This window comes from Biomphalaria glabrata, chromosome 8, assembly GCF_947242115.1.
Source record: "Biomphalaria glabrata chromosome 8, xgBioGlab47.1, whole genome shotgun sequence".
Taxonomy (NCBI): Eukaryota; Metazoa; Mollusca; class Gastropoda; family Planorbidae; genus Biomphalaria; species Biomphalaria glabrata.
In genome coordinates, this window is record NC_074718.1 from 21808099 (window position 1) to 21834017 (window position 25919).

A 25919-nucleotide genomic window follows, 5' to 3' on the forward strand; every position below is an offset into this window, starting at 1 on the left:
GAGGAAAAAGCGACCGCTTTAGTACTGGCCCTTAGAGGAAAGGCTTCCGAAGTACTCCAATCCATTCCAAACCAGCAGGATTATGCTGCTCTCGTCCACGAAGAAGGACGTTTTGTCGCCGCCGTTTTGGCGACGCCGTTTTGGCCCCGCCGTTTTGGCGCGAAGGTCGTTTTGACGCGAGCCGTTTTGGCGACGGGACGTTTTGGCGCGAAATACATTATGTACGTTTATTGTATTATTTATTTTAAAAGAATTATTCATATCTATGTTTTGCATGAGTGTTTGTGTTAAGACATATTTTTCACGTACTAAATGTAATTGTGTGTTTGTTTTTCACATCATTTTCTTTAATAAACATTTTGGCTTGTGTATGTGTGTTTATTAAGAGGCACACTTTTATTTTCAAAAAAAAGTTTTTTAAGATATTACTTTAAAATTAAAAACAAAAAAAAAAACAAAATGAAACGATGATAGACTAAAAATTGATGCAATTATTTGTTTACATTAACATTGGTTTATTTAATGACTGTATGGTATCTCCAGCTATACATACCAAACACTTGCTAATAATAAGTCTTCGTTTGTTCAACTCTACCTGCGTCAAAGCGAGATGTGTCACCCAAATCACCCCTACCCAATTTCTCAAAATATATCTTTTCAAAGTATCTTAGTGTCGTGAATTTGTTTCTATCTATTGTCGCCCAGAGTGTTTGTTTATATTTGTGGATTCACATTAGAGTTTGTACTGACCACATTCCGTGTCTTGATCTTTACTATGTGTGGAGTTATTGTCGTCATTCAGCGTAATAGAGCTTTAGATGTTAACATGGTTTTTGTTATACGAACTAGCTAAGTGTCACACTTTAATATATTACACTAATGTCAAATAGAAAAAAATATTTTGGAAAGAAATCGAAAAATGTCATCCAGTGCGATTAGCAGAACTCACATATAGCATGTCATTACCATTCAGGAATCTGACTTATTATAGGCCTATATTCATGAAATAAGCAAAACCTTTATAATTGAAAAAAAAAACAATTCGCTGAACGGTGTTAGAATTCATACTATACATACAATATTATGGTAGAGTGAAATGAACATTGTTATAAAAGCTACGTGCTTATTAAATTATCGTCAAATGATATCTCGCGCCAAAACGTCCCGTCGCCAAAACGGCTCGCGCCAAAACGTCCCGTCGCCAAAACGACGGCGCCAAAACGGCGTCGCCAAAACGGCGGCGCCAAAACGGCACGTACCGCTCGTCCAGGCTATGGAGCTTCGATACGGGACGAGCACTTACAGGAAGTTTATAGGGTCCAGCTGAAGACCAGACAACAGTGGGTCAGTGAAACCCTACAAGAGCTAAAGACGGACATTGCACGACTTGCCCATCTGGCATACCCCACAGCAGCACAGGAGTTCCTCGAAGTAATCGTCACTGATGCCTTCATCGATGCCGTTCGAGATCCAGAGCTAAAAAAAAGTTATTAGAGTTAGTGGCAAGCGTAAGGCCAGCGAAGCCCTTGTGTACGCTCTGTCCTATGAAGCCTCTAAGAACGCATCCATTAACAGTCATCATGGTCTTAGACTGGAAGTTCAGGAAGAAGATCTAACCCAAGTACTCAGACGGATGACGGAGGTTCTCGAAGAGTATAAGCCAAGCCGGTCACAGGGAGCTCATCGTGCGACCAGGATCCGTTGCTGGAACTGTGGTGAATCTGGGCATATATAAAGGATGTGTAGAAGAACACCTAATCAGCAAGAAGCGACTCAGCACAGATCAGAAACGGGTGCATGGCCTGGAGCCAATGGCTATCAGGAAAACTAACATTTGTCGGCTTCAAGGGGCTGAAACCGGCGATCCAGGAAATGGGAGCCCCTGTCAATGTCACTCCAATAGCTGTGCTGGGACGCTAAAATTCTAACATCAAAACGGGTGTGACATAAGGGTGTCTCGTATACCTTAATTAATGCTCTTACTTGTACTTATCGACGATGTCATAAAAACACATGAAACAGGCTGCTTTTGGGTTTCCATGACGTAAACCAGAGTTCGATTTTGCAGACGTCATAGAAGTATTTTGAAATAATATTTATGTAAATATGAGATGACAGATAAAGACGCCCATTTTGGCTGCAGGTGACCAAGTATCCCCATCACCATTGGTCTTATTGTTCTTGAACAAATAGAAAAGTTAATCTATTCAGACAGTGTTATCTCAAGCGACGGAGGTGCATGTCATGGTGCTGCATGTTGGATTTGAAAGACGGAGCAGTCAAACAATAAGTAGGGGAAGATGGGGCGAAAAGTCACAGGGGCAAGTTGTCACAAACACTATATCGGTATAATTTGATGCGCTATTAAAAATGTGAAACTACATTTGAGATGTTTACGGAAACATATACAAATAGTTATAAAATGAAGTTGATACCTTTTCACATTTTGAAGTTATCAGGAATCATTGTTTTGACTGTTCTGAAAGTGGAATTTTAATTTTGCGTAATTTTGTTTTAAAACACTTATACTGTTGAAATGATTGTCTAACATTACATTGTTTCATGTCTCTATGACATGTATTAGTTACACATTGAAATTAGTTTTTTTTTATTAAAGCTCGACCCAATAAAATGTTAATGGAATAAATGTTCTGAAAATTGTTGTGGGGCAAGTTGTCACACGGGTTGGGGTAATTGGTCAAAGTTGTGACAATTAGCCCCAATGAAGATTAAGCATTTTGAAACAAATTTGAATATTAATATTTGTTTATTAATAATAAATTTTTTTATTCTTTTTTGTGGATGCTACCTAAATAGTGTTCATCGACTTTCTCCGTAAAAAATGTTGTTTTCAAAGGTTGCATCAACATACAGAAAATATCTGTCCTCCGAGCACAACAATTAGTTTAAGAAAGAAGTTCTCTAGTCCTACTATTTAGAAAGGTTGGAGGTGGATGCATTTCTGGGAGAAGTGAACAGATAGTTTACAAATATTATATAGAAAAAAAAAATATTTTGAAGAAAAACCTACAGCTTTCCTTGTTTGGTCCAAAACATTTAAGAATTTCCACATATATATAATTCTTTCACAACGACAAGTCAAGGAAACTACTACAATAACCAAGTTTAGTAAAATAACTAAATTTAGAAAGCCTTCAGAACAGAAGACTCAAAAGTAAAATAGCAATTATACATAAAACACTGAACCATAATCTTCAAATACAAAAACAAAATTTAATAAAATACTCTGAAAGACACAAAGATAAAGGCACATTCCTCGTCCCATATGATAGGACAAATTTGTGCTAATACTCCTTCTTCCCTAGTGCTATTAGAGCATGGAATGGGTTGCCTGAGCTAGCCAGGAAAACCAGTGACTTGGCAGAATTTAAGTCATTGGTTAATATGCATGACTAAATACATTAAGCGTAGGACGTAATTATCTTCTTTTTTGAAGTAACGTCTGTATTATATAAGATAAGATAAGATAAGACAAAGCAAGATATGGCGATTTTTTTAATGTGACATTTTACCCCATGCCCTTTGTCAACTTATCCCAGTGTGGGGAAAGATGTCAAATCCTTAACCCAACCACGTTTCTTTTGTATAACTCTGATACATAAAGCGATAAAGTTAATTTCATTTGCTTTAGTTGTTGTCTGAATGTTTAAGTTACAACATGCTAAGTTTGGTGAGAATCAATGAATTCTAAATATGTTTAAAAGATAAAAATTTGAATATTGTGACAACTAGCCCCACCTTCCTGAACAGGCCTATCAGGCTGAAAAGAGGCTGAGCAGTGATGGCTGAGGAGAATCCTACAATCAAATACCGAGATAATGTTACCAATAGAGAAATCTTTTCCCGCAAAGGCTTTGTCGTCTAAAAGCTTAGTGTTGAAGTCAAAATTTTTTAAATCATCTTCTATACATATTCAACAATTTACTGCATGCTTTGCATTCTCTCTAATAGACAAGTGTTGTTGTTTTTTTTATTAATATTATATGACACTGTATTGTTTTCTGTTTGTCAGTTGTAATAATGACATTCAAACGACATTACCTAATAGACAAATCAATACAGACTATCTCTCCTATCTGACCATTAGGTAAGATATAATGAACAAAGAACAGTGTATTTCTCCTTATCAGCACTGATTGTGGGCGCTTTGGACATTGAAGTTTCAGCTAGAAGTAATATGGCAGCTGATGCTATTGTAAGGCAGATTCTCGTCAGAGTAAGTAGATCTAGTCAACACTAGAGTTTATTGAATGTTTTCATGGTAAATTAAAGGTTTATATATATATGTCAATGAATTTATAGAAATCACTCCTTTGTCCTTTAGACTTATATATTGATACTTTGAAATTGTTTTTAGCTTAACTAGGACCATCTGAACAAAATAAATTTCACACAACCACACTGCGCCCACCCTTATGAAACCGTAAACCATATCCCCTTTGAATGCCCCTTCCTAATCCACCTTAGGCAGACCCTACTTCCACTACAGCCCAACATAACCAACACCCTGTACAGCAAAGCTGAACAAATTAAGAAAACAGCACACTATTTTTCCTTGGCAAAGTCTGCAAAAGAACTCACAGCTCAGCAGCAATAAAGCTGGCTAGAAGAAGAAGAAAAAAAAGAAATTGAAGAAACAAGACAAAGTGTTACTAGAATTCACTTGCCCAAATTGTTTGCTTGGGCATACAATTCTAATACCTGCCCATTTCTCTGAGGGATAAAACAAAACAAGATGTTCATATCAGACAATTATAAGAAACTAAATAGTGTTTGAGTGTGGGGAAGGTATCATAATGCAGGCTGTTTCATTGAAGAATTTATTTTATTTATTTGTGTATTATTTTTATTTATTTTTGAATTTATTTATTTATATTTTCAAAAGTGCAAATAACTCACTATAAATTGTAAAATCAGAAAAATGTTCAATACCATGAGTATGACTGTAGGACTTAACTTGACCTCTATTTGTTGTTTCATGACAGCATGAAGGAGCTCCGGTTGTTTACAATAATCCTATTTTAATAAGCTTGTCCAACAACCAGTCTACTTTTGAAAAAAATATTGCCTTCACACTTCCTGACTCTTTGGTTCCAGAATCTCATAGAATTAGAGTTAAAGTGACAGGTAAGGAAATTACAACAGCAACAAAAAAAAATAATTACATGTTATTTACAGAATGTTATTTTTTCTTGATTTTCAAATTCTGTAGGAGTAGATATGATGCATAAATCACTTACTAAATCTATAACAGTACAATATGTTTTGCATTAATTGATTCAGTTCAGGGAAAAAAATTGAGGCTCTGCATTCCTAAAGTTGTTTACTTATTATCTCATAGACAACACAAAGTGTATTTCTTATTATCTCATAGACAGCACAAAGTATATTTCTTATTATCTCATAGACAGCACAAAGTGTATTTCTTATTATCTCATAGACAGCACAAAGTGTATTTCTTATTATTTCTAATTATCTCATAGACAGCACAAAGTATATTTCTTATTATCTCATAGACAGCACAAAGTGTATTTCTTATCTCATAGACAGCACAAGGTGTATTTCTTATTATCTCATAGACAGCACAAAGTGTATTTCTTATTATCTCATAGACAACACAAAGTGTATTTCTAATTATCTCATAGACAGCACAAAGTGTATTTCTTATTATCTCATAGACAGCACAAAGTATATTTCATATTATCTCATAGACAGCACAAAGTATATTTCTTATTATCTCATAGACAGCACAAAGTATATTTCTTATTATCTCATAGACAACACAAAGTGTATTTTTAATTATTTCATAGACAGCACAAAGTGTATTTCTAATTATCTCATAGACAGCACAAAGTATATTTCTTATTATCTCATAGACAGCACAAAGTGTATTTCTTATCTCATAGACAGCACAAGGTGTATTTCTTATTATCTCATAGATTGCACAAAGTGTATTTCTTATTATCTCATAGACAGCACAAAGTATATTTCTTATCTCATAGACAGCTAAAAGTGTATTTCTTATTATCTCATAGACAGCACAAAGTGTATTTTTTATTATCTCATAGACAGCACAAAGTGTATTTCTTATTATCTCATAGACAGCACAAAGTATATTTCTTATTATCTCATAGACAGCACAAAGTGTATTTCTTATCTCATAGACAGCACAAGGTGTATTTCTTATTATCTCATAGACAGCACAAAGTGTATTTCTTATTATCTCATAGACAGCACAAAGTGTATTTCTTATTATCTCATAGACAGCACAAAGTGTATTTCTTATTATCTCATAGACAGCACAAAGTGTATTTCTTATTATCTCATAGACAAAGTGTATTATGTATAAAAATATATAATAACATTTTGTCAAGAGCCTGATTCTTGTCCATCATGATTTAATCACCAAACTTTTCCTCTGTTTTTTAGGTGACCTAATTGGATCAACTGTACAAAGTCTCACATCTCTTTTAACATTACCAACTGGGTGTGGGGAACAAAGCCTGGTCAAGTTTACACCTAACATCCACATAGGCAGATATTTAAAGGCTACAAATCAACTATCTAAAGAACTGAATAAGAAGATCATTGATCTGTTAAATAATGGTAAATAATTTTTTTTATTTTGTCTCTTTTTGGAGCTCTTATAAAGACTGTGGAATTATTTAACAACAAAAAGTTAAATAAATTCAGACTAAGACTAAGACTGCTTTATTGATCCTTACGGAATTAATAAATTAATAAATTGATTAATAAATTCCAAGCAGACAAGAGTTTTTGTGTGTGTCATGTATTACAAATTATGTAGGTCATAGCTGGGTTTACACATCCATAAAAAATGCTATACTCTTCTTAGTCAGCGATTTCAGCAATTGTTACCACAGAATCGAATATGATATATGATTAAAAACTCCTTCTCCACACTGATATATATGTATATATGTGTATATATATATGTATATATGTATATATATATATATATTGCTATGACTCCGCCATGCGCACTGCCAACCAGGCTAGTGCAGAGGTGTGCACTTCTAGTAACCAGACTAGAAAAGGATGTTGATATTAGGAGACAAATGATTTCCGCCCAAGTAGAGAGCCACTATGGAGAGATTGTGCCTAAGATAGATGTTGTTTGTGTACCTGTGATGTCTTGTCAATAAATATCGATGTGCCTCGTTGAGTTGCCTCACTTAAGTTATTACAATATATATGACAATGGTAAAGTTAACCAAAAATAAATTTTAAAAAAATGACTAATATAGTTAAAAAGAAAGTTACGAGTATAGAAATAATATTTTGATATCAACATCAACAACATTTCTCATTTAAACAAATCAATTAAAGGGAAAAAAAAGATTGTTTGAAAAATTCTAATAATTAAAGACATGCTAATACTTTAATTTATTCTTTTAGACCTAATATTTATGAAAAATGAATTTTTAAAATGTATTTTAAAAAATCTACCCAATATTACTTTTAGTACCAGGTGACCGAGCCTCGCTCGGTTAAATAATTTTTAATGGAGGATGTATACCCGAAGTCATTTTGGGAATATTTTGTGTAATTACGAATATGAACGTTCGGGTAAAGACTATCAATCTGAAGAGTTGCTTTTTCGTTCTGTTAGTTCTCAATGTAAGTTTACATGGCAATTAGAATAGAAAGTTTTTTAATTCCCCCCCCCCAACAGTGAAGAAAAAACACAGCTCAGGTCGTAACGTTTTACATTGATCTTTTGAGCTAAACTATTGGAATATTATTGGCTTGGAGGAAAGCCTTTGCAGTGTAACTTCTAAAATGGTTACGTTTAAACATTTAATATTGCAATTAGTATTGTTATGACTTTTCCATGCGCACCACCATCCAGGCTAGTGCAGAGATGCGCACTTCTAGTAACCAAACCAGAACAGGATGTTGACATGAAGAGAGAACGATTTCCGCCCAAGTTGAGAGCCGAAGTGAAAAAACTGTGACTAAGATAGATGTTGTTTGTGTACCTTTGATGTCTTGTCAATAAATATCGATGTGCCTCGTTGAGTTGCCTCACTTAAGTTATTACAATTGGTGTCAGAAGTGGGATTATAGGCAACTCAACGAGAGGAGGTAGGCTTTGATTAGAATGACATATTTAAAGCTATTACATCAGCTCTCAATTAAAGAGCTACGACAAGAGCTTCGGGACCGAGGTTTAAAATCCCTCGGTAGCAGGCAAACGCTCACGGATCGTCTGCGGCAAGCCTTGGTCGATGAAGAAGAAGATCCTGAGACCTACAAATTTGAAATTGAACTTGGGATTGTTGAGTTCTTTGGCAGGATACAGTAAAAAATTGATACAATGCGTGAACAAATTAATAGGATGGGGAGTAAAGTAGATGAAAGTGTATTGCAAGTAGAAGGCCAAATAGACCAAAGTGATAAAATTGTGTCGCTAGCAAAAGGAGGAATAAACTCGTTAGGGAAGGAGCAGTTGCCTGGTCAGGACTGTGGCTGCACAAACAGTGGTGATGGAGGCGCTGGGGATTGGAGCGCTGTCTGTGACTGTGTTGTGGGCAAGTCTGGCGAGGATGACTTTCAGGGCGAGAAACGTGACAACGATTGCTAGACGATCTAAATGGGATATGCAGAATTGAAAGAAAAGAAGCAAATGAAGAAACTAGAGAAGTCTGTTATGTGCCTGAAACTTTTTTCCTGGTATACCTGCAACGAGCCGGACAGATCAATACAACGTTGGGTCTGCGTCCAAGCTGGCTGCTATGGACCTTAAAGACCTCTGATTATCTGTCAGTACCTTTGATAAGAACTCAAACCATGAAAGCCTCAAGACCATTTCTGATTCCTTGCTTTGGATGTCGTCGGGTGAAATTGCGAATACGGGCCCCAACAATGGCCGAGGCAGAAACAACGAATTTGACTTTGGCAGTGGCATAAGAGAGAACTCCATACTTGGCAACTGCATCCAGGCGATTGACATGAACTGTATATGCGGCGTCCTGCGGGGACAGTGCTCATGCCAAGAAACCCAGCTACAAGACCTGAACTTGACAGAAATGTGTACTTCTGCCAACATCAGTGAAAGTGACTTGAACGGTGGTGAATTAATCCTAGCGAAACCTGATGTAGTGGTGGATGAACATTACAAGGATGCTTTATGGGCATACCTTACAGATGAAGCTGAGAAAGACTATGTGCTTGAAACCATGGCTAGCTGAGGGCCTACAACTGTGTCACGACACGTCCATGGAAAAGGTCCGCTGACTCAGCGTCTTAGAACAACAAACCTGGAATCTACGGTGATCACCACAACATCCATTTGTGTTACGTGGCTGGCAACCCTGACCTCCACTAACTCTCCATGTGTCAGCTGGCTGGCATCAGCGACTTTCGTCATGAGGTCGAAGCAGCGACCACGATATCGCCTCAAGCGTAGACTGGCCAACTGGAAGAAGAGGAAGCGACGACCATGGGAAACTGTGCAGATGGCTTTGTGGGCAACAGACACCCTAACGTCTGTGGTTCCACCTGAACTGTCAAAGCTCCACTGCAGTGTTTCTTTTCGGGACGAAAAGTGCTAAGAGGGGGCAATGTTATGACTTTTCCATGCGCACCACCATCCAGGCTAGTGCAGAGATGCGCACTTCTAGTAACCAAACCAGAACAGGATGTTGACATGAAGAGAGAACGATTTCCGCCCAAGTTGAGAGCCGAAGTGAAAAGACTGTGACTAAGATAGATGTTGTTTGTGTACCTGTGATGTCTTGTCAATAAATATCGATGTGCCTCGTTGAGTTGCCTCACTTAAGTTATTACAGTATATTCATTATGGCTTTAGTACGGAGCATCAAGTGATACAAAAACTCTACGTTATATGGTAAAACGTGCACTTTGTAACAAAGTAAAATAGCGTTTTCCTAAGATACTTAAAAACATCGAGTTAGTATTCTTAAGAAGCGTTATTGTGGGGCATCTCTGTTACTCCGACAATTTCAGCTCACTAAAAAAAAGATTGCCTTTAGCATATGTTCGTCCAGGATACGGGATAAGTACCCTTCCCAGCGTGACTGTCGGACTATAAGAAGTTCATACCACTTCGCAAGAACATCGCTGTTTGTAGTGCGGTCTTGCCACCTTCCATAATGGTGTGCTTTCTATAAAGCACTTATCTTATCTTATCTTATATAATACAGACGTTACTTCAAAAAAGAAGATGATTACGTCCTACGCGTCATGCATTTAGTCATGCATATTAACCAATGACTTAAATTCTGCCAAGTCACTGGTTTTCCTGGCTAGCTCAGGCAACCCATTCCATGCTCTAATAGCACTAGGGAAGAAGGAGTATTTGTACAAATTTGTCCTAGCATATGGAACGAGGAATGTGCCTTTATCTTTGTGTCTTTCAGAGTATTTTATTAAATTTTGTTTTTGTATTTGAAGATTATGGTTCAGTGTTTTATGTATGATTGCTACTTTACTTTTGAGCCTTCTGTCCTGAAGGCTTTCTAAATTTAGTGATTTTACTAAAGGTGTTACTCTAGTCAAATGTGAATATTCGTTTGTTATGAATCTCACTGCTCTATTTTGTGTCTGTTCCAGTTTCTTAATGTTTTCTTGAGTTGAGGGGTCCCAAACGGAGGATGCATATTCTATTATTGGCCTAACCAAGGTTAAGTAACATTTTAGTTTTATGTTCTTATTTGATTTATAGAAATTTCTTTTAATAAATCCTAATGCTTTGTTTGATTTTTTTGTAGTTTCATCAATATGTGGATTCCATGATAGTTTTTCATTTATTATAACACCTAGGTATTTTGCGTTTTTAGTCTGTGATACTGGTTTGCCATGAATAAGATAAGTGGAATTAATTTGTTTTAGTTTTTTTGTTACTCTTAACAACTGACATTTTTCTGGGTGGAAAGACATGCTCCAATTTGATTCCCATTTCTGTAATTCATCTAATTCTCTTTGTAAAATATCTGTGTCTTGTGTTGTTTTTATTGTTCTATATATTATGCAATCGTCTGCAAATAATCTGACTTTTGTTCCTGAACTAATGCAATTTGGTAAATCATTTATGTAAATTAAAAATAGTAGTGGACCCAAGACTGTACCTTGAGGTACACCTGAGTTTACTGTTATCGGTGTTGATTTAGAGCCATTTATTATTACAGTTTGTTCTCTCCCTATCAGAAAGTCTTTAATCCACTGATGCAGTGGACCATTAATGCCGAAATATTTTAATTTTTTAAGCAAACTATGGTGGTGAACTTTGTCAAAAGCCTTAGAAAAATCTAGTAAGATAGCATCTATTTGTTCACTATTATCTAAACCTTTTGAAAAATCATCAATTAGTCCTATTAGTTGTGTTTCACATGATCTATATTTCCTAAAGCCATGTTGGTATGGTGTGAGGACATTATGTTTGTCTAAGTGGTTCATGATGTTGCTACATATTATGTGTTCTAGGATTTTACATGTGATGCTGGTAAGTGATACTGGTCTGTAGTTCCCTGGGTCAGATTTTTCTCCTTTTTTAAATAGGGGGGTGACATTAGCTTCTTTCCAGTCCTTTGGTACTCTGCTCTGGTTAAGTGAAGCCTGAAAGAGTATTTTGAACACTGGGGCTAGCTCATTACTTAGTTCTTTGAGTAATCTAGCTGGAATACCATCAGGTCCAGAAGCTTTATTTGGTTTGGTGTTGGCTAATAGTTTTTGAATTCCATTTTCTTGTACTACTATATCTTCTATGTTGTCTACTTGGTTCAAATTCAGTAATATGTCTTTGTCTCCTGACTTAGACTATGTCTCAGATCAACAAAGAGGATTTAGAGAACCATTGTTTGGTAGACACTGATTTTTTGTAGGCAGGCGGAGCAATTGATTTCGCCACACTCTCGCTTGAAGGCGTTCAAAAGCACGACTAACCCTGATCACATATTAACCTCCCTTTCAAGCAACACGTCATTTGATACTATGCTTCCCAGATATGTAAAGTTTTCTACCACGTTAAGGGATGCCTATTCGCGCTGATCTTTGGGGCTAAATAGATTTTATTGGGTGACTTCTGAAACATGACTTCAGTGACTTCCGTTTTTCCGAGGCCTATAGTTAAACCAAAAGAGGCGGCGGCGTAATGAAAATTCGTTGACCGTGAGCTGGATATCATCAGGGCCTTCCTTAGGCCACTGCAACCTATGCGGCCGCAGTGGGCTCCGAACTTTCATAAGCCCCGCGCTAATTATAGGTGTAAATTATTAAATGAAACCATTATAACTTATAATAGGGTACCGTAGTCTCTTTATTTTCAGGAGCTCCTGGAAATCTCCTGAAATAGCAAAATATAGTAGCGTCCTGGCAATCTCCTGAAATTATTAAAATCTCCTGAAAACTCATAAAAATGTCCTTAACATAGACAAAATTGTCATTTTAGGGTGTCAATCAATATGGTAAACGCCAATCCTAAGCGCGATAAAAAAAAAGTCATTGTCAGCTTTCATTAAATGAAAATGTAATGCAAAGACGAATTTATTTTCTATTACGAAATCTTAATTTTCACTTATCTTATTCCTACCCTGACTGGGCCGCGCGCAATCCATTTCACATAGGGCCCCGCAAATGTTAGGGCCGGTCCTTGGTATTATGTTCAGTGTGTGCAAGTAAGGCATAGATAAGCTGTGTTATGACCATTTCCTATATTTTGGTATGGGACAGTAGACTTCGAAGCTTGAACACATTGCAATAATTCACCAGCAAAATAATAACAAAGTAAAAGCTACCTACGGGTGTACGCAATTAAAGTGTAAACAATTTATAAAGCCTTAAAACACAATAACTAATCATAAATAAAGATATTTAATTTCATTATTTTTCTTCCATAGTTTCATAATGAATCAATGTACAATAAGATGGTGCGCAAATGTTTAATTACGCCAATTGAATCATTAAAACTTTTTCTTGTTTGCGAAGAAATGTCTTAGTGTAATGCTGTGAACCTAGTGACGTATGCGATGTCAAGTTTTTTCCCTTTGATGTCACAATGAAAAATGGAAAAAAACTTCATTCATAAAACATTTTAGCAAAAATTAATGTTTCGATAACGAGACATTTTCAAACCGTTATAACGGTCGACCTCGAGTTTTCCCGATGTGGCCAATGAGCTGAGAATTTTTTTCTCATTAATATTCACATTCCTTGAAATTTTAAAGAAAATCGTTAGAGCCGTTTTCGAAATATATATATATTGCTCGGTTAAGAGTATAGGAAATACATACATTTTACAATAATTGCTCGCTTAAGAGTATCGGATTATATGTTTTGTTAAATTTGTATACAAATAAGTAAATATTTTGTAAATGTATTTGTTATCATGTTTTTATTATTTATTTTAGGATATCAACGACAACTAACCTACAAGAGATATGATAATGGTTTTAGTGCATTTGGAGATTATGATTTAAGTTCCAGTACTTGGTAAGATTTTTAAAAACATTTTTTTTTGTAAAACATGCTTGGTGATTGCTACATATACATATACAAGTTAACTTAAGTATTAATAGTTTTCTAAGTTGTAACTAGTAAAAGTAAACAAACTGGAAACCATTTTGATCTTGAACAGCATTTGTATGTGAATAAAATTAGAATCACATTCCTCAGTTTTATAATCTTTTAGAGTCTCATTACCTAGTAGTCATCCCAGACAGTTGTAAATCAAATATGTATAGATTATATGTGTGTGCTGGTATGAAACCATGATGAATAATGTGCACATCTGCTGGAGTGATCATGTCTCCAACCAGGAAGTTTTGAAACTGGACAATATGCAGTTCACACAGAGAAAACTACATTGGCTAGGGCATGCCAAACAAAAAAAAATCTTAAGGACATATTCTATGCTAAGCTTGTGGAGAGAAGGAGACCCAAGAGGCGCCCAAAATTATAGGCGTAGTGAGGGGGCATGATATCCCGGCACCACTTTCAGAAGGGCGCCACATGCCACATTAGTCCCTTAAGAATCTGACCTGATTAAACAGCCAATTCTTGAGTGCGAAATTTGCCACAGTTTGTGCATGTGAATGCCCCAGTTTTAGGGCTATTTGGTGGAAAAAGTTTTCTTTCTCGTCCTCTGGTCTAAGGCTGCTTTATTCCATTTTCTCTTAGTGAGGTCTGTCTTCATGTTGTCCAATCTTGCACGATTTCCTCCCACATATTTTTACTGATGCCTTTAGTCCTCAGATCTTACTTGAAGACATCTCTGTAGGTTAATCTTTGGCAAAGACGTAGTGAGCATATCTGGAGCCCGATGCTTGGTACTTTATTGGCACCACTACTCACCAGTTTTCCAGAAACAGCACATAGGAATATAGATTGACATATAGAAAATGTATTTAATAATAAGAATACATAACAAACAACACTAAAATGTATTACCTACCTAAAATATCTACAATATACATGTACAATAAACAATCTCTACACTTTGCTTCTACAAAATACTAGACTGTTTTTCTTGACTGATGCTCCTCAGGCTTATATATCAACTCACTCTGTCTGTCTATCTAGTAAAAAGTTTGCACACGTTATTTCTCCCTCACCCATTCTCGGATAAGGCTGAAATTTTGCACAACTATTTCTATAATATACATTATAAATATATGTGTGTGTGTGTGTGTGTGTGCATGCGGCTGTGTGCGCATGTGAGTGTGCGTGCATGCATGTGTGTGTGTAGATGTGTTACTTTTCTGCTCTTGATAAAAAAAATATACATAGACTAATAATATGGATAGAAATATCCCTTTTTGATTAGAGAAACTGAATAAATTTGTGTGGAAATAGCTGGTTTCAGTTATAATTACAACCTAAGATAATGAAACTCCAATGCACTCTATTTTTTAAAACTATTATATTGTATGTTTATCTTATAAAATTCTTATACAAAAAGTCATTGCACTTTTTTTTTAGCATTTTTTATTAAACCAACCATTCAATGACCTCTGGAATTTCATTAACAGTATAGAAAATCATATATCAACTAGTTGCACATGAAACAAAATAAATAAATAATCTAGAAGCTTTATAAATAGAAGGAAAACCTATTTAGAAAATTTAAAGAAACTAAAGCAGAAAGAGTATATTAAAATTAAACCCCTAACCCAAAAAGCAAGCTGACAGTTGCAGAGTGAATACATAAACAATGTAATATATAAGGATATATAAGGATAACAACAAAACTTATGGTCATAAATTAAGTCTAAGAATATGGAAACAACAGGCATAGCACCATAAAAAGAAGATAACTTAACACATATTGATAATGAAACTAAAACTAACATCCTTAAAACAAACTTTGCTTCATTAGTTCTCTCCCACAAATCGATAGTAGTTATCCTTTCTGGCCACATAATTCCTAATATCCGGCGTATGCATCAGTTAACAAAAGTCTGGCGCTTTTCCATATTTGTTTTAGTGACTCTCCAAATTTCTGAAGGACAGACTTAACGTCTGTATTATAGATTCGTATTTTGTTATGTAGAGATAGTGCCTTAGAGCGCGAGATTGTATGAAGAGTTGAAAAGGCAGTGTCACCACCTCAAAGTTGGTTCCATAGTGTAGAAACCCTATTTCAATGTTGTGAATGTTATTTCAATATTGTGAATGTTATTCACAACTCATGTTGCCCTAAGGTGAACACTTTTGACCTTAAGTGAACCAGGGTTAAGGGCAGTCAATCAAAATAGGGAGTTGGTAGCAAGCACTTGATAGAGTCACTTGATATAGTCAGTTGAGTTAGTTGCTTAAAGGAGTTGATAATAGACAGTTGAGAGAAAGAGTTGTTAGAGTTACTTATTGGTAGACAGTTAATACAAGGAGTAAGAATAGTTACTAAGTTATTATTATATTCGCCATATTTCTATAGAGGATTAATACTGATCATTCCTAAATTGAATTGTGTATCATATTCACTATATGGTGTTATTGCTTATATTAAAATTATTATTTATGTCTGCTATATCAAGTGTCATTTCCTTATTCTGTGCAAGTGAAGTATGATCGCATTATAATATGAACCCAATGTCACCACCACGCCTACATCGATAAACCAACAGTAATATCCCAGTATCAAAATATAACTACCCGGTGACAGGCAGACCTAGCTTCATTGATCCGAATTAGTATATCATCATCAGCTCCGCCGTCTTTACTAACTCTACTTCCCAGATAAATAGTGAAGCGGTCCGTATCAAGCATGTTCTCTCACTGTAGCATGATTGGGTTCTCTTGTCTGTTGTTGTTCCTCATAACTTCTGTTTTCTTTTTGTTGATTAGAAGTCCAGTCTTTTTCGCTATTTCTGAGAGTCTGGTGAGTTTGGTCTGAACATTTTGTTGTGTATGGGAGAGGAGGCAGATGTCATCGGCGAAATCCAGGTCCTCTAAATGTTGTGTTAGTGTCCATTGTATGCAGCTTTGATTATCTAAGACTGTCTGTCTCATGACCCAATCAATCACCAGCAAAAATATCAAGGGCGAAAGCATATATCCCTGTCGTACTCCTGTTTTTACTTGAAAAGGGTTGGATAGCTTACCATTGTGTATTACTTGGCATGATGAGTCATCGTATAACTGTTTCATGATATTGGTGAATTTTGTTGGAATTCCGTAGTGATCTTATTTTATTCATGGTAAACCAGTACACAGACTAAAAACGCAAAATATTGTAATAATCTAAGGGAGGCAAATTAACGAGGCAACGATGTGTCTCGTAATACAGTTGTAGGCCCACAGGTAGCCATATTTTCAAACACATAGTCTTTCTTAGCTTCATCTGTAAGGTTTGTCCATGAAGAACTCTTGTAATGTTCCATAAGCGAATGTTCATCCACCACTGCATCAGGTTCTGCTGGAATCGATCCACCATCGTTCAAGTCACTCTCACTGATGTAGGCAGAAGTACAAATGTCTGCTAAGTTCAGACCTTGTTGCTGGGTTTCTTGGCATGGGCACTGTTCCCACTAGGCGCCGCATTTACAATTCTTGTCAATCGCCTGGATGCAGTTGTCAAGCATCGAGTTCTCTCTTATGCCGCAGGCAAAGTCAAATTCGTTGTTTCTGTCTCGACCATTGTTGGGGCCTGTATTCGCAATTTCACCCGACGACATCTAAGGCCAGGAATCAGAAACTGTCTTGGGGCTTTCATGGTTTGAGTTCTCATCAAAGGTACTGACAGATAAACAGAGGTCTTTAAAGTCCACAGCAGCAAGCTTGAACGCAAACCCAACGTTGTTTTTGATCTGTTCAGCTCATTGAGGTACTCGTTGTAGGTACACCAGGAACAAAAACTTCAGGCACATAGCAGACTTCTCTTGTTTCTTCATTTGTTTCTTTTGTTTCGATTCGAAATATACCGCTGAGATCGTCGCCTCCATCACCACTGTTCGTGCAGCCACAGTCCTGACCAGGTAACTGATCCTTCATTATTCCTTCTTTCGATTCCAAAACCAATTTATCACTTGGGTCTATTTGGCCTTCCTTTTTCAATACAATCTCATCCACCTTGTTCCCGATCATGTTCACCATCGTTTTCATTTTTTCATGTATCGAGTCGTATATGTCTTGTAGCGATTTCATAGTTTTCAGAAACTCACCGATATCTGGATAGACTGGATCCACCTCAAACAAATATGTTTCCAGATCCTCCCCTTCATCAGCCAGAGCTTGCCAAAGACGTGCTCTAAGAATGTCTCTATTCTTTTCAAAGCGTTTCAGACGCCTCCACTAGAGCTCTACTTTCAGATTCTTCAATTCCAGCTCGTCTAGCCGTTTCATAGATGTCATTTTAAATAATCTCCTACCTGAACCCTCCGTTGAGTCGCCCGATCCCACCTCTGACACCAACGTAACAATTTAAGGGAGGCAACTAATCAAGGCAACAATATTTATTTACAAGACATCACAAATACATTATAACAACATCTGCCTTAAGGCCAGTCTCTTCATATCGGCTCTCGACTTGGGCAGAAATCGTTCTTCTCCTAATATTGACATCTTTTTCAGTCTAGTTTCTAGAAGTGCGCACATTCTGCACTAGCCTGGATGGCGGTGCGCATGGCAGATTTATAACAATATTTAGGTGTTATAATAAATGAAAAACTGTCATGGAATCCCTATATTGATGAAACTATAAAAATCAAAACAAAGCAGTAGGGTTTATTTTAAAAAATTTCTATAAATCAAATAAGAACATAAAATTAATTTTTTTATAACCTTTGTTAGGCCAATAATAGAATATGCATCCTCTGTTTGGGACCTCTCAACTCAAGAAAACATTAAGAAACTGAAACAGACACAAAATAGAGCAGTGAGATTCATAACAAACGAATATTCACATTTGACTAGAGTAACATATTTAGTAAAATCACTAAATTTAGAAAGCCTTTAGGATAGAAGATGCAAAAGTAAAGAAGCAATTAAATATACAAAATCTTAAAATACCAAAAAAAATCTAACAAAATACATTAAAAGACACAAGGATAAAGGCACATTCCTCGTTCCATTTGTACAAATGCTTCTTCTTCCCTAGTGCTATAAGAGCATAGAATGGGTTGCCTGAGATAGCCAGGAAAACCAGTGACTTAGCATGACGCGTAGGACGTAATCATCTATTTTTTTGAAGTAACATCTGTATTATATAAGATAAAAAAAGATAAGATGATAGTGAAATAATTTTTTCAATAGCTTTTTTAGTTGTTTTTTTTTAAATCTGACTTTGACTTTCAAGCAGTCAACTCAAAACACAGTGATGCTTCATTCACAGGCTAACAGCTTTAGTGGTAACATCATTTGCTGAAGCTCAAGAGTTTATTTTTGTGGATAAAGAAATCATTCTTAAAGCATCAATGCTGTTAATAGACAGACAAAATCTTGATGGATCCTTTAATGAATTTGGTAAAGTTTTAGACAGAAATACTCAGGTAAGCACACAATTGTAAAATACATCAGAATAGATTTATTTTTTTTACTTATAAATAGTTTTATATTTATTAGTAAAGTATTCCCGACCCTCTTTAATTTTCGGACTCGAAGACAAGCCTTATTATTATTATTATGTATCTAAAAACAGTTTACATATTGTTTGTTAGGAAAAATTTTTTTTTATTATGAATATAATTTAAACTGTTTTTATGCTCAGGTTATTTCATAGTTGTTGGTACTGTGATAGTTATTATTTCTAGTTTGAGATTCAACCCTTGAAAATACAATTTTTTACCCACTCCTCAAATTTGATCTTATTATTATGATATTGCAAAAGATATTAATATTATTACATTATAACGATTGACTTAAGGTTGGGTTTTTAACTATGTGTGTGCAGTGGTGTTAGTATGGGTGGGTGTCAGCCGATGCAGTAAGTTCAGGGTGTCCCCCCAAGCTTTCTCCTCAAATCTTCCCAAATAAAAAGTTATTGTTTAGTTCTTTGTGTTGTGCCATAATACATTACCAATTACCATTAATTAATTAATTACTAATTACCAACATTCGTTGATAGTTGTTCTGAATGTTAAAAAGAGTGTCGAATTTTGTTTTTTTTCTAACATTTTAACATTAGTTACTAAAAGATAAAAATGTAAGATTTTAAATTAGAAAATATTAAACATCAAATGAACATGCTTTCCTTTATAGACTTTAAAGAGCTCCTTATTGAAATAGTTTAACATTATAGCGTTAGCTTTATATAGACGACTAATTAACTAATATGTACAAAATAATAATAATAATAATAATAATAATAATAAAATGTAATATTTAAAAGCATAAAAGAACTTTTCAGGATTTCAAACTTGAAAACTTATAAAGTCAATATTTTTTGTGATTTTTTTTTTAAATGGACAGAGGATTGCCTGATTTGAAATGTATGTCTGAAAAGTTCTCTATTAATACATCTTAATTATCTTTAGTTTTGAAAAGCTTCTTCATATGACGCCACGTTAACAAAATACATTTGGCAAGAAACAAAGGGCTAGGTTCCTTAAATCTCATCGACATTCCATTGGAAAAGTTATTGACATTTACAATAGTATGTTGTCTATGATAACTATGTACTAGAATATTAATTGATTTTATATACTTTATAATAAATGCAAGCTATCAATTAACTTACAATGTAAAATATGAATAAAAACATGTTGAACGGAATGCTATTTCTTCCATTTTCAAAAATTCTATTTGGTCTAGGGAACAACTGCTGGTCCAGCCTTAACTGCATTTGTATTAGTTGCACTGCTCAAAGCCACGGAGCTTGCTGATGTTCAGGTATTATTTGACATAAACAGAATAGAGTTTTTTTTATTCTGTTAACATTTACAACTTAAAAAGAAATCGAAACGATAGGCTTAACCTGAAGTAATGCATTTTAAATCCAAAAATAATGCTAAATTGAGAAATCGTATGGGACAATAAATATTCATTTATGAATTACTTATTTTACCACAAATAAAGCAAACAAAAGCTTTTAGGGCTATTCAGTGACAAAACATTCTACCTTTTGAAAGACACACATTAAGATTTTTTTAAAATGATTAGCTTTAATTTTTTATTGGATTATAAGTATTTAGCTTGATCACTTCAAAGCACAATTAAAAATTGTAATACCATTACAAAAATGAAAAAAATTAGCACATATATTTTGACACTTTAAGAGATTTTTTTTTAAAAATTGTAAACCTTTTCAAAGAAGTTCTGTTTTATCTTTATAGTATTGCAAAAACAATAACAAGTGTAGATACTATCTATTGGGTAATGCGACTCTAAATGCTACAAGAAATTTAGAAAGGCTGATGCTTGCTGATTCAATTGATGACCAGTTTTCTCTTGCTGTGACCAGTTATGCTTTAGCTGAAGCAAAAAGTCAACTTGCTCAATCAACATTTGAAAAGTTGTTGACATTTGTTAAACAAGAAGGTAATTGAATGCTTATATTTATTTCACTAGATCTATTTTTTAAAGGTTTAAGTTTGTAGTAGGCTTATTTATGAATGATTCCCTCTTATAATAAAAATAAAAACTTTATCTAGAAGCTATAGTACCAGTAAAGTAGGTTAGTAAATTTATTAATTAAATTGTTGAGTTATTTCGACATGCTTGTTATAAAATTTGGGTAAAGCGCTGGTATATAAATTGAGCAAGTGCAATTTTGATCGTATAAGTTCTATATCTGAATTTTATAAGACCTTATGTAATAATCAATTCATCAGGAGGTCTTGAGTACTGGAGTGCCAACAGCACAGTGAACAATGAAGAGTTAAACAGATTTATCAACTGGCGCCCTCCTCGTCTTCAGGCCAGACCCATTGACATTTTGATTACATCATATGCTATATTGACCTATAGTTCTCTGGGGCGTCTTGATGAGGCTCTTCCATCTGTTAGGTGGTTAACATTACAGAAAAATGCACAGGGAGGTTTTGTGTCTACTCAGGTAAATTTAGTTGGAGAATGCACACTTTGAACTATTTAGATAGCCATGTTATGTTTGCCTGTTTCCTCCCATGGAACACTTACTTTTCACTTTTGCTCTTTCTTTGGAATAGGCTGTTTATTTTGTTCACATTTTGTTAACTCCCTAACCCTAACCCAAACTTCCACACTTTGTCATCAGTTTATCTATAATTATGAAATGCCTTTGTACTTTAGTGACCTGATCAATCTAATATTCCCTAGAAAGCCCTGCACCCTACTGACTCATCCCTTCTTGTTGTTACCATGTTCAGGCTTTTTCAGTACACAAACCAAAAATTTGGAATGTGCTTCCCATTGATCTGACAAATGAAATGTTCTATTGAGAAAATCATCAAGAATTGCCAATTAAAAGCTCATTTTGATTTATTTGCTTTTTTAAACTCTTGTTTTATTTTTCAATGTCTGTTATAGAGCACCTTTGAGCCTAAATTACAGTTGCTAACAGTATTATAAGCCTATTATCAAATTATTATTATAATTTTAAAAAGCACTAAATGTCATTATCTGTATCTGCTGGATTTAAATTTATTTAAGGGAAACAAATTTATTGTAGTCTTATTATTATTATAATACATCTGCAACAAGTTGAAAACAAAGCAAAAATACTTTCTTGACTGTACTACTTCAGTGATCAGTGACTTTGATATAGCCAGTAGTTAAAGACAATATAGGCCTAACTGATTCATTAGCTTCTACCATACAATCCGCAGGACACAGTTGTAGGACTACAAGCACTTTCTTCTTATGGCAGCAAGTCATTCAGGCCTGATACTAACATTACCATTTATGTGTCAGACATGAACACACATCTGACAATGAATGTGAACAGTGAAAATGCTTTATCACTACAAATTCAAGAGGTATTGTGATATAGTAGACAAAAACATTTTCTGATATAAATTTCAAATTTTAATGATTTTTAAAGAATTATTGAATTACCAACAGCCAAGAATTTTTCTCTCAAATGTTATGTGTGAGCGGTGTTTATCTTAATGGGAAAAGCTACAAACCATTAATTAATTCTACAAAATTTATCTTGTATTTCAGTCATTTATTTTTGTTTCCAAAATTTGACACTTTTTGTTGTTTTTTTAAACTTTCTCTAGATTCAAAGCAATAGTCAAGATTTTAGTATCACTGCTTCTGGTTCAGGCCTTGCACTTTTAGATGTAAGTAAGATTCTATGTAATTATTATTTATTTATATATTATAAAAAAAACTAGATTGCAATATTGTAGCATGAATGCAATGTTCACATCTTAGTTTTTTTAATTAGACTAGGTAGACCTAAATGTAAATATTATAATAAAAACATGAGTATATTGCAGAATTCATTTTACATTAAATCTTGTTAAAATATCAAATAATTTTCTAGATTGAATACAGTTTTAATGTCCTGAAAGAATTGTCCAAGCCTGTTTTTGATGTGAACACAGTTCTGTTAGATGACAAGTTGGATTCTTTTAATATAATGGTCTGCACTAAGTAAGGAAGTTTTTTTTTTTAATTCATTTTCATTGAGCACAAAATATCTAGGTTTGTAGCTCCAGTGATATCCAAAAATGGTACATGCTAAGTTCCAAAGAGAGGTAAATAGTTATCCAAGTAGTTTACATAAAAATTATAGAACTAGATGGTCTGATGATTAATTTTACATCTATATTTTACTTTTATTTTCAAATTTAAAAAACTTTAGTTTTAGAATCATTCTCTCACTCCCTATTCCAATGCCAATTCTAAACATTTTTTGTGTAAAGTCAGAGAGAAAGTTTCATATCAAATTTGTAACTAACAATGTACCATTTATTAACAGCATTGCGTCAGGTACTGCATTAACACAGGTGCTACTTATCTTCAGTCATTACATTTATAGTTATAATGGCTGTCTGAAATTTGTTTCACTTGACTTTTTTGTGTGAAAATAACACTAACCATTTTGATACACGTCACTATGTCTACATTTTCATGTATAACCATTAGTGATGGGAACTAAACTAAATTTTAAAAGTTAAACTAAAACTAGTTTTCAACTAAAATAAAGTAGTTTAACTAAATGTTTATCATGAATTTCAAAATATAGTTAAAGTAAACTAAAAAAAATTAATTAAACTATAACAAACTTTTTATAACTTATTTTTTTTTCGGGGGGGGGGGGGGGTGGTGTTGAACTAGAAATTATTATCCATAATAAAATCAGTAATAAGGAATATATTTCTTACATAAAAGTTAATGCACAATAAAATAATAAAAAAAAAAGATGTCTCAATAAATATGTGTGCTTGTATTTTTGCCTTCAATTAAAACCTTTAGAAAAAAATGGTAGGCCAACTTAAAAAAAAAAATCTATTTATTATATTATTAATGGAAACTTTTAATTACTTATACCGGTAAAGTTTAAATCTCATTAAATAACATACAATTAAAGTTTACAAATGAGATCTAGTAACCAATAAAATAGAAACGAAATTGTTGGAGTTTTAAGAAACATTTTACTTGTATAACTATTTTATATTGTAAAATACATTTCATTTACATTTTCATTTGTCCACTATCTTTCAAGTTAGATCATAAGATCATTCTCATTGCAATGTATTTATAAAGCGATACTTAAATTAAAATAAATACAGAAAATGAAGTTTTAACATATCATTAGAAATAAAGGTATTCTTTAAGTACTATTACACCAAGACTCTTTTAACACATTTGAAAGACATAATTTGTTTTCTCTAAAATATCTTTAATAATAAAACAGTCAATATTTGTATAAAATTGTGTATTTGTGAAGGGTAAATAAAAAATTTGGTCAACAGTTATAAAATATCTTTGTTTTTAAAGTCTATGTATATTCATAATTTAAAATTTTAGTTAATTTAAGCATAATAAAAATATGAACGTTTTTGCAACTATTTTCCTTTAGGCACTAATGGTTTTGTTATAGCACAACCATTACAAGATTAAGCCAATATCTATCATTGTTTTAGTTTTAAATAACTAGCAAGATCTTTTAAAGCCACAGTGTTTTATTTCTAGATTTTTGCTGAAGCATGATACAGGCATGGTTGTCCAAGAAGTTAGCATTCCTTCAGGGTTTGTGCCAGACCTAAGTACTTTGGGACAAGTAGCAGGTGTAAAGAGATCAGAAAGAAAGGGCTCTATTGTAGCAATATACTTTGACAAGGTGAATTATATTCAAATTTTAAGTCAATTCCTTCCTTGGCCATAACCTTTTACCATAGGCGTAGCCATGATTTTAAAAATATTTTTGGTGGGGGCACTAGCAGATTCAGGGGAGACTATATATATACATAGCGTATGTTCTTTCTGGAGTTCAGGGAACGACACTCGCGAACAAAGCTACTCTGCCTTATCGTGGCCCTCGTGTGGAAACGACCATTAGAGGAAGTGGTTAGGCTAAATGGGTAGCAACACAAGACTCCTGTGGGGATGCTCACGGGTAGGCGAGAGTCGACCCATTGTAAAAGTTGTAAAAGAGTCCATTACATAAATGGCAAGTCCCCCATGGTTAGCTTGGTATAACGAAGGAAAATGGCGGAGGCTTCTGGTGGTCTCGGCCTTCGGCCATGACCAGCCAAGCATGCGTCCGAGGCCAAAGGCATCGAAAACAGCAATGCTTTATATAGGCATTGACTTGGGTCTCTCCCAGACAGAACAGTGGTTCAGACAGGTTGTTTTTTTTTACTGTTTGACGCTCAAACAGGCTTTTTTTCAAACTTAGAGCTCGAAGAGCCTTCGGCTCAGCTCTTGGACGATCAACAAGGGAACGACACTAGACATTCTTTCCTTGCTCCGGTTCTCCAAGAATTATTTCCTGTATTTGAAACTAAAAAAAAATCATATCCTGATGTGTCTACATTGCAATTCAGAGACTAAATATACTTCAGTTTTTCTATTTCAAAACCCCTTTGTAGCTTTTTTTATGCTATTTAGAGACTGTAGCATTGCTTTTCTTTTTATTGGAAGGGGCATTCAACCTGAAAAACTCCTTGGCTACATTTACAGAATTTATAGAGTGTAGTTTTCTTTTAGTTTTTATTGGTGGGATTTAAAAACTCAACCCTCCTCATGGCATTTGGTGACCGTTGTTTGCTTTAGTTTTTATCAAAGAGGGCTTCAAACCCCTGAAGAGGGTTTTTAATTCAAAACACCCTTTGGCTATGCTCATGGACTTTGGTGTCTATAGATTACTTTATATTTTTATTGAAGAGGGAGTTTTTAACATCAAAATTCCCTGAAGGGGTTGGGTGGGGGGGGGGGGGGTTAAACTTTTGGAATTTGGTGACTAAAGGTTGTTTTATAGTTCTTATTAAAGAGGGAGATTAAAACCTCAAAACTTCCAGAAAGGTGCCCCCCCCCACACACCCAAG

At 34.6% G+C, this 25919-nt stretch overlaps 1 pseudogene; it reads left to right on the plus strand.

The window, feature by feature from the left end:
- Positions 1–25919, plus strand: part of LOC106052417 (CD109 antigen-like) — a 101998-nt pseudogene that overhangs the window by 74784 nt on the left and 1295 nt on the right.